The 11,019-nt window shown below is 32.0% G+C and overlaps 1 long non-coding RNA gene across 3 annotated transcripts in view; it reads left to right on the forward strand.

Annotated features, from left to right (window-relative positions):
* Window positions 1-11,019, forward strand: part of LOC127737769 (uncharacterized) — a 35,516-nt gene that overhangs the window by 19,670 nt on the left and 4,827 nt on the right. Inside the window, exons 1-5 of one of the 3 annotated variants that reach the window (XR_007999807.1) lie at window positions 2,215-2,348; window positions 4,904-4,962; window positions 7,486-7,628; window positions 9,047-9,140; window positions 10,151-10,201. This is a non-coding gene — a long non-coding RNA (uncharacterized LOC127737769). Of the gene's footprint in view, window positions 1-2,214; window positions 2,349-4,903; window positions 4,963-7,485; window positions 7,629-9,046; window positions 9,141-10,150; window positions 10,202-11,019 lie in introns of those variants that run through there. The other 2 variants (XR_007999805.1, XR_007999808.1) reach the window with 2 other exon arrangements.

Consider the following 11,019-nt stretch of genomic DNA (forward strand, 5'->3'; position numbering starts at 1 on the left):
AAAGTCAAATGGCACATTTACAGATGCCAGTCAATATTTGTGTGAAGTTTCATTCACTTTGGAGCATATTGATTTTTTGGATATCTTTGCTGTTTCCATGGAAATGATGACCATCTTCAACCAATCAAAAGTCAGGTGCATAACTTTACATGTGGGTCCTCGTTATAGTAGAGTTCCATCACTTTTGGTCCATTAAATTCAGAGAACTTGAGCTGAAAAAAGCGTGGAAGAAGAATAAGAAGAAAAATAAAGAACGTAAAATAACAATATGTCATAACTAGATGCTCCTGTGTAAAGTCAAAATCATCAATCTATTGCTTTGCGTTCTAGATTTGTTATTTCATTTAAGTGGTTTCCCTTACTTGGTATTTTTCCCAGGTGATGTTTTGCACTGGTGATTTCGGTTGAGAGTATATATAAGGAATATGTAATAGGTCTGTTCGATTAATGCGACGTTTGTTACAAAGTTGGAAAGGATGTGTTGACTTGCTAGTATATTCAAGTTGTTTTGCGTTAGCTTTCCCTCCCTCCTCCTCTTTCTAGTAGTAGCTTTGTACGCTTGATACTTACGTGTTTGGGAATTATATTACAGGTTGATATGATACATATATATATATATATATGATCTTTGTTGATTTGTTTAATTATATAAAATTTATGCGATCTTTGTAAAGACTGCACAACCCATTTTCTTGTTGTTTGTTTATTCTAGTTAGATCAGAAAATGTTTATTTTAGTACGAATGAAATGAGGTGGAAAATAATTAAACGGGAATAACTATATCAAGAGTTAACTGACAATTTCATTCATGTTGATGCATTTGAACATCCTATCCTGCTGATAATTTTTCGTTTTTAAAGTTTCTATTTGTATATAACAGTTTTCAAGATAATAGGCAAAAAATGCAAAGAAAAATGTCATAAATGGGCAATAACGAATCGACTGAAGATTTCGGCCATTATGGCTTAGTTGTAAATCTTGTCATGCTGATCATTTTTGCTATATGAAGTTTCTAATGCTTCAAATGCATTAATCTGTTTTTTATCACAACATTGCACCCATATCATATTTTTTTAATTCCTCCATGAGTCATAGAAAATGTCTGTAGTGTCTGTCTTGGTTTGTCTCTTCTTTATCGTTTTAAGAGATTTGAACATTTGTAAACTACTGTCGCCTTAATTCATTTCAAATAAAACTTATTTCAGTCATATTCAAATCATGTATTTGGACTACATTTTTGATATTCTATCATTAGTTGTTTCGCCAATACAAAGAGAAAAAAGATATCAAAAGGTTGTTCAAACTTACGAGTTTAAGTCAATGACAAACTGTCAACGCCAGTGGCCAAAAACGGAAAACCACAACATGGCAAACGACAGTCTACAAAACAATTCACAGAAAACTAAACACTGAGTAATTCGAACCAAATTTAAACTCGGTGGATGATTTCAGGTGCTACAAACGGGTAAGCAGATCATATTCATTTTAAAATAGTTCATTGAAATCTCCCAAGTAACTCATTTTTTTTTTCAAATGCAAATTAAAAGCAACTGAGGGGTGTACTATCTGTGAAAAAACCTGCCAGTATGAATAAGATTATTGAATTATGTTTCATGCAAACAAGTCGATCGAAAGCATACTCCTAGCCAATTAAGAAAATAAGATTTGTAAAGTAAATTATTTGTGTTTCAATAATGACTTTGTACGTGTTGTATTGTTTAAATGTATCTCATTGTACTTTTTGTGTTGAAAAGGCTTACATACTATTAGTTTGTGTTGAAAGGGCTTACACGCTATTAGGTTATCATCATGCCCCATTCAAACCAATTCAATTTTTGATCAATTGTTAATATTTTACTACAAAAGATACATTCTGATCACATGATCTACTTCATGAAGTTTTGGTCCTCAATGTTCTTCAACTTCGTATTTTATTTTGCATTTTTAACTTTTTTCATTTCAGTGTCACCGATCAGTCTTTTTTGACGCGCGCCTGGCGTACTATATTGTCAGCCTGGTATCTATAATGAGTTTATATACATTGTGTTACAAACATTTCGGTTATAGATAAGACATAAAGATAAACGATACGACTGTTAGTTAGTACCTACAATGGATATTGTTCGATGTCCCGATTGACTTTATGCACGTTTACCCCTTTTGTTTTAAAGTTTTTGTAACTGTTCATTGAGTCAATACTTCCTTGTTGAACCAGCGAATTATGTTATTAACCGTCATTATAACCTAGTAACGTAAACTGTAACGTTGATTAGGTTATTTTTGTTGTAATTAATTTGTGATTATAAGGTCATATTGACATTTGGGAGTATAAAAGAGAACTGACAGAGGTATTGCACTTTTTTTTCTTATTTTTTGGTTTTTTGTTTGCTTCTGAAATATATCTTTTAAACATTTAAATATAATTAAGTAATCAATATACTTAACAACTGATTTCCTTACGTACTGCGATGATTATTTTAAAACTCAACATTGCTATTCATAATTCCATTACACATTTATTATTACAGAAAAATACGTTACTACTTTACCCCGGTGAAAATATATAAATAATCTCGATAGTTAAACTTCGCATTCAACAGGGTGGTGTTCTAAAATCTATGTATATGATATACAAAATCCCTGATATTTTGCAAGCTGCATCAAACTTACCATAGAAATCGATGCAAATAATCCATACTTGCTAATTTGCTCACTTTTCTGATTTCTATAAAGGGTTCTATTTCCAAATGGCAATTGCAGACAAGTTGATTATTTCGGTAATATCTTTAATTTGTTTTAGCAGCTTTTTATCAGGTTTCAATGTCAATCAACCCTTTAAGCGGAAATGCAAGATAGTATAACAAACAAAAAACAGAACTCCAAGGCAAATTCAAAAAGGGGAAAGTCCATAAAAACAGACAAAATCAAACACTATCAATCAACGGAACAAGTGAAAAACATCTGCCATATTCTTGACTGGGTACAGACATGCCCCCTCAGACATTTTCCGAAGAAAATAATGGGTTAAACCTGGTTTTATAGCTAGCTAATTAAAACCTTCCATTTTTATGACAGATGTTTCTGGTTCCATTATAATGAAAAAATTGGGTGAGCAACCCAAAGATTAAAAAAGACTCTTTACATAAATGAATGAATTTTAGCAATCCCGACGGATCTATCCAAAGCCTTTAATTGCCTTCCATGTGACTTGCTTTTGTTAGACTTAAAGCTTATATCATCCAGCCGTAGATATGATAAAGTAACCTGTAAAAAAAGAAACCATTGTGTTCATATTGGTCTAAACGTTATTAAACTATTAGATATAATTGAAGATGCGACTTAAGGATCATCCTTTACCCTAATTTATCAAATACCTTTATTAATTTTTTTGTTGTTAATTGAGGAAAAGGAGGTTGTAAGTATGGTGTGTGATTCATATTTCTAAGCATATGATAATATCGAATCGCAATCAGCCAAATCATAAGAAAATGTAATAACTTTTATGCAAGAAGGCCTCACTGTGAATTTGAGATGAAGAACGGCAATGAAAGCGCTGTTCCTTTGCTTTTTGTGTGGTTTTTTTTTGCTGTGCATATACTGATTTTGTGTCATTGATGGATGTTTATACTGAGTAAAAAAGTTAGTAAAATCAAACTAAATATTATTTCTATATGCATATGCACATTCATGGCTCTACAATCTGTCGATACCTGTATCTCGGCATTGTACATGGTCATGTTTTTCTCTGACAGTTTATGACGTCTTTACACTAAATTTATGTGATGTTGGATGTGTACTCATAGATATTTTAGTCTAAGATGCATGATATTATTATTAGATGTTATTGGCTTTGGACTACCTGTCAGTAACTGCAAGTACTCTCATATCTATATTTAGTCTCTTTCTGTTGAGGGGATGTATAAGTACCCTGCCACGTCCACTCTGTGTTTTTGTTATATGTACATGTATTTCTGTGTGTATCCATCTGATAAGTTAACCCTTTTTCAGCTGATTTTTATAGTTTGTTTTTATGTTGTACTGTTACACCACTGTCATAGGTTAAGTTACAGGGTTGGGCGCCCGCTAACAAGCCTGTGCATGTCCCAAGTCAGGAACCTGTAAGTCAGCGGTAGTTTTTTTTTTTTTTTCTTTCTGTATAGCATATTTTTTGCTCGTTTATTGTTTTTTATTGTTTGTTCTTGTGCTATTTCATCACTGTCCCAGGTTAGGGGGAGGGTTGGGCGCCCGCCAAACATGTTTAACCCTGCCACATTCTGTATGTGCCTGTCCCAAGTCAGGAGCCTGTAATTCAGTGGTTGTCGTTTGTTTCTATGTATCATATTTGTTTTTCTTTCACTATTTTGTACATAAATTAGGCCATTAGTTTTCTCGTTTGAATTGTTTTACATTTGTCATTTCGTGGCTTTTTATAGCTGACTATGCGGTATGGGTTTTGCTCATTGTTGAAAGCCGTATGGTGACCTATAGTTGTTAATTTCTGTGTCATTTTGTCTCTTGTGGGGAGTTGTCTCGTTGGCAATTATACCACATCTTCTTATTTTAATAGCTACATATATTTTAAATAAAAAAAATATATAACAAATATCTGTAAAAAGGCTACAAGGCAATTACATTTGTTTTACATAGTGAATCGGCAAACATTTTATACTATCTGCGAAACTAACTATTTATCATTCTGTTTATGTTAATTTTTAGTTACTGTACGTTTACTTGTCTCCATTTTTGCAATGAAGAAAATCGCAGGTAAATATAATAGAAAAAAAACTATTTCTTCATGTTGTAAAATCTAACATGCTGTCGCTAAAATCCAGATAAATGAGAAACATTACCTGCGAGACGTCAAAATCTTTCAAATTTCTGCCATCTTAATAAAATAATGCAGATAATTTTAGATATAACCAAACAGTGCAGATATACCGAGACCAAGAACTTAAAGTTATGGTAAGTATTCTTTCAGATATGAGCCATTAACACTTTGGAACTAACAAGGCAATCATACCACATCTCCTTATTTTTATAAGGGCTTGGCTTTTGAATATTTTGTTTGAGCGTTCCTGATGATGCAAATTCAAAAAAGCGCTTCGAACGCACTAAATTGATAAAGTGCTACTTTCATTTACAAGCACTGAGTCGATACCAATGTTAGTGGACTGTAAGTCACGAAGGTACCATTAACTCAATAGTCAGTGCTTCGTTACTGTCATTATTTTAACACACTTTTACAAAACTTTATCATTGGAATGTCGAAAATCTGAGAAATTGCCTGGCTCTTTTAAAAACTACAACAGAAAATAGAAATGCGTATGTCATATTGTACACGTACAGAAATGAAACATAGGTACAATATACTTGTGAGAATATAAATACGAAAAAATGACAATTCTTCAAAAAGGTTGCACAAGAAAATTATAAACATTTCATAGTTACTCACAGTTCTGAATATTAGGAATAGGAATTTACATTTCAACGTGAAAATCAACGTCATGCTATAATTTATTTCTGATGAAAGTTATATCAAATATTATTTTAGAAAGAAAACAATCTCTAAAAAGTTAAATGGTCAATTAGGCCACTAGTCTGATCCAATAGGTTTAACATTCATTTGGCCCGGCTACTTATTCAATCTTCGGAAAAAGCAAAATAACACTCTTTTATTTATTTGCAATAACATTTTGAACATATATACCTCTGGTTTTTCCATGTTATAATTTATCTGTTAATATGATTATCTTTATTTTAAAACTTGTTCCAGGGAAATTATCGGAGGATTGCACACAGTAGTTCTCTTTTAATTTATTTTCGAATTTTTAAGTTTGGGAGTAAAGCGGAAAAGGCTTTGGATTTTCTATAGATAGTTCTTATGTTAAGCTTTCAAGCAACAAAAGGGAAGTTTATCCGTTATTTCCTTCATTTGAATCAATAAATAATAAAAAGATAAAGAAACCAAAAAAGCGAGAAAATATGCAGCACTAATGATATAAATAGATAACAAGATAAAAAGGAAAAAAATAAGAAAATTAATGAATAAGATTAATAAAACTTGTGGAATAAATTGAATAACTTGACTACGTTAATCGAATAAATATATATATCAATAGACAGAACTCTCCGAATATATTCTACAGTGTAACAGATAGAACTGTTAGACTCAATTGCATGATAGACAAACATCTCAGCATTTATTCTAGGTTACTGTTCAAAAACAGCTAAAATCCGTCTTACAGGAAGTATTTAAATAAAGGCAACAGTAGTATACCGCTGATCGAAACTCATAAATCGATAGAGATAAAAACAAATCCGGGTTACAAACTAAAACTGAGGGAAACGCATCAAATATAAGAGGAGAACAACGACACAACAAAAACACAACATTAAAATGTAACACACACAGAAACGAACTATAATATAACAATGGCCATTTTCCTGACTTGGTACAGGACATTTTAAGAAAAAAATGGTGGGTTGAACCTGATTTTGTGGCATGCCAAACCTCCCGCTTTTATGGCAACGTCAAACACAACATCAAAACGACAACATCACATGACAGGACCACAATACAAATAAATGGGAGAACATATAGGACAAAGAAACACACGAATAATAGCTAGCAGAAGGTACTAGGCTTAAAATTCAATACGCCAGACGTGCGTCTCGTCCACACAAGACCAACCAGTGACGCTCAGATAAAAAAAGTTTGAAAGCCAAAACAAGTACAAAGCTGAAGAGCACCGAGGACCAAAACTTCCAAAAAGTTGCGCCTAACACGGCCAGGATTTTCTGCCTGGGACAAGAACATCCTTATTATTTAGAATAATTTATAATTTTGTAAACAGTAAATTTTATAAAATAACTATATAATAGATATACATGATAAAACCAAAGTGGGGACTAACTACAGAATAAAAACGGATACATTACATAAAACAACTTAATCCAACATATAAAAATACACAGCCGGGTAAACTTAAGCCTCAACGCACAAAGTGACGTCACATTTGAAATTCTAAAAAAACACACAAAGTGACGTCACATATGAATTTGTAAAAATATTTCCAAAAAATAAGATAGGATTAGGATTGATTCAAGATTAGATTTGTAATACTGCCATTACATTTATTAATAACAAATTTACATTACTTATTAATATCAAATTGTGGTAGTAATTAGATAGTTAATTGTATTATCTAGCTATGTCAGAGAACTAGTTCTTCTAACAGTTCCAGACACATTTTGTGAGAGCTTTAAACAGATCGAAAATTCCTTTCAAGATAAAGGCACATCAACAGGTGTCGGGTTATAATAGTTTTTGTTTATGATTCCCCTTTTGATCTCAATCATTGAAATACAAAGTATAGAAGAACCTAAATTATATATTAGTTATGAAAAATTAGCTTTATATTGCTGCATATTTAATAAGTGATATTAAGCCTTAAATAATTCCAATTTAATCATTTTTACGCATAGCAACCTGCTAATGGATCGGCGCAAGCTCAGCCACCACCATACGACGCTGACGAAAACTTTGGTTATGTCCATCAGCAACAACATGCAGTGATTATAGTGCCTGAAAACCAATCAGAACTCGTCACAGTGAAGGAAGACAATGGGTAAAGGTTACATTTACTACTGAGGTTCCAGTATAACAATTTTTTTGCAACAATTTGACAAATATTTCAATGTTAAGTTCATAAATTTGAATTATTTCCTTGTACACAACACGTTTTGGTACCAAACTGCAAATGTTTCATGTTTATGTTAACAAAATATCGAAGGACGTCTCTAACCAAAATGAATTTATTTGTATCCGAAAATAATAAATAACTTTACTCATAAAAAACAAAAAAGTTTTAATTTAAGAATGTCCTTATTATGCATTTGTGTATTATAAATCCTAAACTTTTGCCAAACTTCTGTCCATATCCGTCCATCTATCTGCCCATATGCGTTGTAAGCACTTCTCCCCAAAATCGGAGAGACGGATATTGATGAAAGTTTACACATTTGTAGAAACAGACCATAGGACGAACATTTAGGAGTATGATAACGGTTAAACATGTTAAAGGGGAGATAATCAGATAATCAAATTAACTTATTGCAATTCACTAATGGGTTCAATTACGGTTCCATTTTTTAGATCTCAACCTCCTGCATTTTAACGGAAAATCTTAAGTCAGAGGGGCAGAGTATGTTCCCATCGGAAACCCAACCACTTTTTGGTTTATTTTATCTCAAGAAAAAACATAAATATTATCAAGCAAAATAGTTGTAGCTTAAATCATTTCTTTCCATGTCTTATTTGTGTATTTTTAGTAAGTTTTATTTTTTAAAAAAGGAATTGCAACGACTATCACAGATAAAGTTACACCAAGATTTATTTTAAGGCCATTTCATTAATGAAAATACATTTCTTTAATAATATTTTTATGTATTTAGATGATAGATGAATCATTACTGCCAATGAGACAAACTAACCTTTAAAGTATAGTAGCATATCCAATAATTCCTAAAATGGTTTTCACATCCGAAATCGATAATACAATTACATCTATTTACTACGCTATGTATTAGTATTTCATTGCAAGTTCCTTAACGGTTGTAAGTGAACCAAATATTGTGTTATTGGAAAATCACCGGATGCAGATAAAAACGAATGTATTAGCCTATACATAGTGAGTGGAAACCTTATGGTGTTCATCTTTGATCTCATCTGTAGTAGAAGATATCGGTGCAAACACAAAAAAATGCGTTTATACAGTATTTAACGTGTTCTTAGGTATCTATGTCGTTTAAGTAAAACGTTTTTGTAAAATTATTTTCGATGTCTTAAAGATATGGGAATAATAGTTTTAAAATGATAATAATAATTACAAACACATTTGAAATAATCAATATTTAAATCTTATCGTTTAAGAAATGAAACTTATCGTACCAAATGATTAACGTTTCATACAAACATATAAATAATATATTTTAGAAGTGACACCCTTTTCACTAACAACTAAAGTCCTAAGTACACTCTTTTCAGATGTTTACCAGATACAGATGACTGGGAATGGTATCATTGGCTGCTAGCTATTCTATTTGGATTGATTGTCATTCCCATACTAGTTGCTTGTTGCGTAAGTTTGACATGCATGTGTACTCATTCATCCATTGTCCTTACATTATGGTATTAAATTTTTTTGGATTTCCCTATCTTTTGATCTTATTAATCAAATAGCTTGGCCAATTTGAACCAAAGTAATGAATGATGTATGGTAAGTCGACTCCAAACATTGTTGCTTCACTTTTCGAAACAATTAGGCGTTTGGGAAATAAGCTTCAATTGCTGTATATAGATGGACTACTGGGAGGGAAAAGATTGCCACCGGTGCATATATAATGATTTCATTGATTCGCGTTTTTCAATTTCAAAAGTCTTCTTCTTTGAAATTACAAGGCAAAATGTTTTGAAACTTAACAGAATAAATGATTTAAAGACCCCTACAAGCGATCGTCGTTCAATGGTTATCGGACGGCAGACGTGGTTCTATTCATGATACACATAATGCCACTGTTGGCACACAAAGCATTAAGATAAGAAAAGAAGACGATGAATAGGAAGGGTCACAAAACTTAAGATTAGTGTATAACTTCTCGGTGATGAAATTTTTTTCTCAAATTTCTATTAGAATCCGTTCATAAAAAGCCGATGTTGATGCATTACGCAATATCGTATCGGTAAATCCTTATTAATGTCCGTCAGTGTTTTAATGTCGCATGAACACCATTTAAATATCATGGGTATCTAAATGACTCTGCAGAACGTACATATACGAAACCACGTCCGGTCGGAATTGGGAATTAAACCCAATGCCTCATGTCACGCCCTCTGCACGCTAAATAACCCTTGCAGCACCTATTTGGGGGTTCCGTAGACTACCTGTTGCAAGCCATTTTTCAATGGCAGTCCAAATTTCAATTAACTTTTCATAACCTACAAATTGCTCTATTGTGACTTCGTTTCATGCTTGATATGGATGACGTGTTTACCAAACAAAAATCATTCAATCATATAACGTAAACAGTATATAGAGAATAATTTGATACTCAATGTCGATCGTGTTTTATAAGAAAAATATTTTTTCAGATATTTTTCGGAATTTGTATTTACTGGGTACCAGAGAAAAATTAGAGGCAGGTGATTATGGTTGTTATCTTATATTTATAGATATATTAGATGTTACATCCCAACATCCAAATAAAGAAATAAAAAAGATAGAAAGTATGTTTTGGAGAAATGAAAAGTTATAAGTGAAAAAAAGAAAAAACATATTTTTTGTACTTATCGTAATATTTTCATGTTTCTCGGTGATTTATTTCGGATTTTTACTTATTGTAATATTTTCATATGTTTCTCAGTTATCTTGATTTCGGATTTTTGATTTTTTTTAAGTAAATGAATCATTATCCATTATCATCTTAAATCTTCTGAATTGGCCAGGAAGAATAATTTCTTTACTTGTACAATTGTCAAAGGATGATGACAAGATATTCCGTAATCTATCAAATTGCCAACACAAAAGGTTGAATAACTAGCAACACATTAGCGCATATCATTTAAGCTGTGTCGTTTACCCCAAAACTCTTTTAAAGATACCAGGCTAACAATTTTATACACCAGACGTGCGATTTATCTTCGTTAAGACTCATCAGCGAAACGGAAGAAGAAAGATATGGCTTAGCAGTTAGTGTGGTTTGAAAATGAATAGTTTATTTTCGCAAATTTATTCTGTATGTTTAGAAAATATTCCCTTATACAAACTGAATACTGAATACTGAAAGTAAAGAAGAAACCGATCTAGACAAACAAATACAATTACTTGTATCGTGGGATCAAATCAACGTGGCATTTTGAGCATTGAACACTGTGTAATTGTTTAAGCCTCTAAAACAATAAATAAAATTGAGAATGGAAACGGGGAATGCGTCAAAGAGACAACAACCCGTCCAAAGAGT

This window comes from Mytilus californianus, unplaced genomic scaffold (assembly GCF_021869535.1).
Source record: "Mytilus californianus isolate M0D057914Y unplaced genomic scaffold, xbMytCali1.0.p SCAF_4, whole genome shotgun sequence".
NCBI lineage: Eukaryota > Metazoa > Mollusca > Bivalvia > Mytilida > Mytilidae > Mytilus > Mytilus californianus.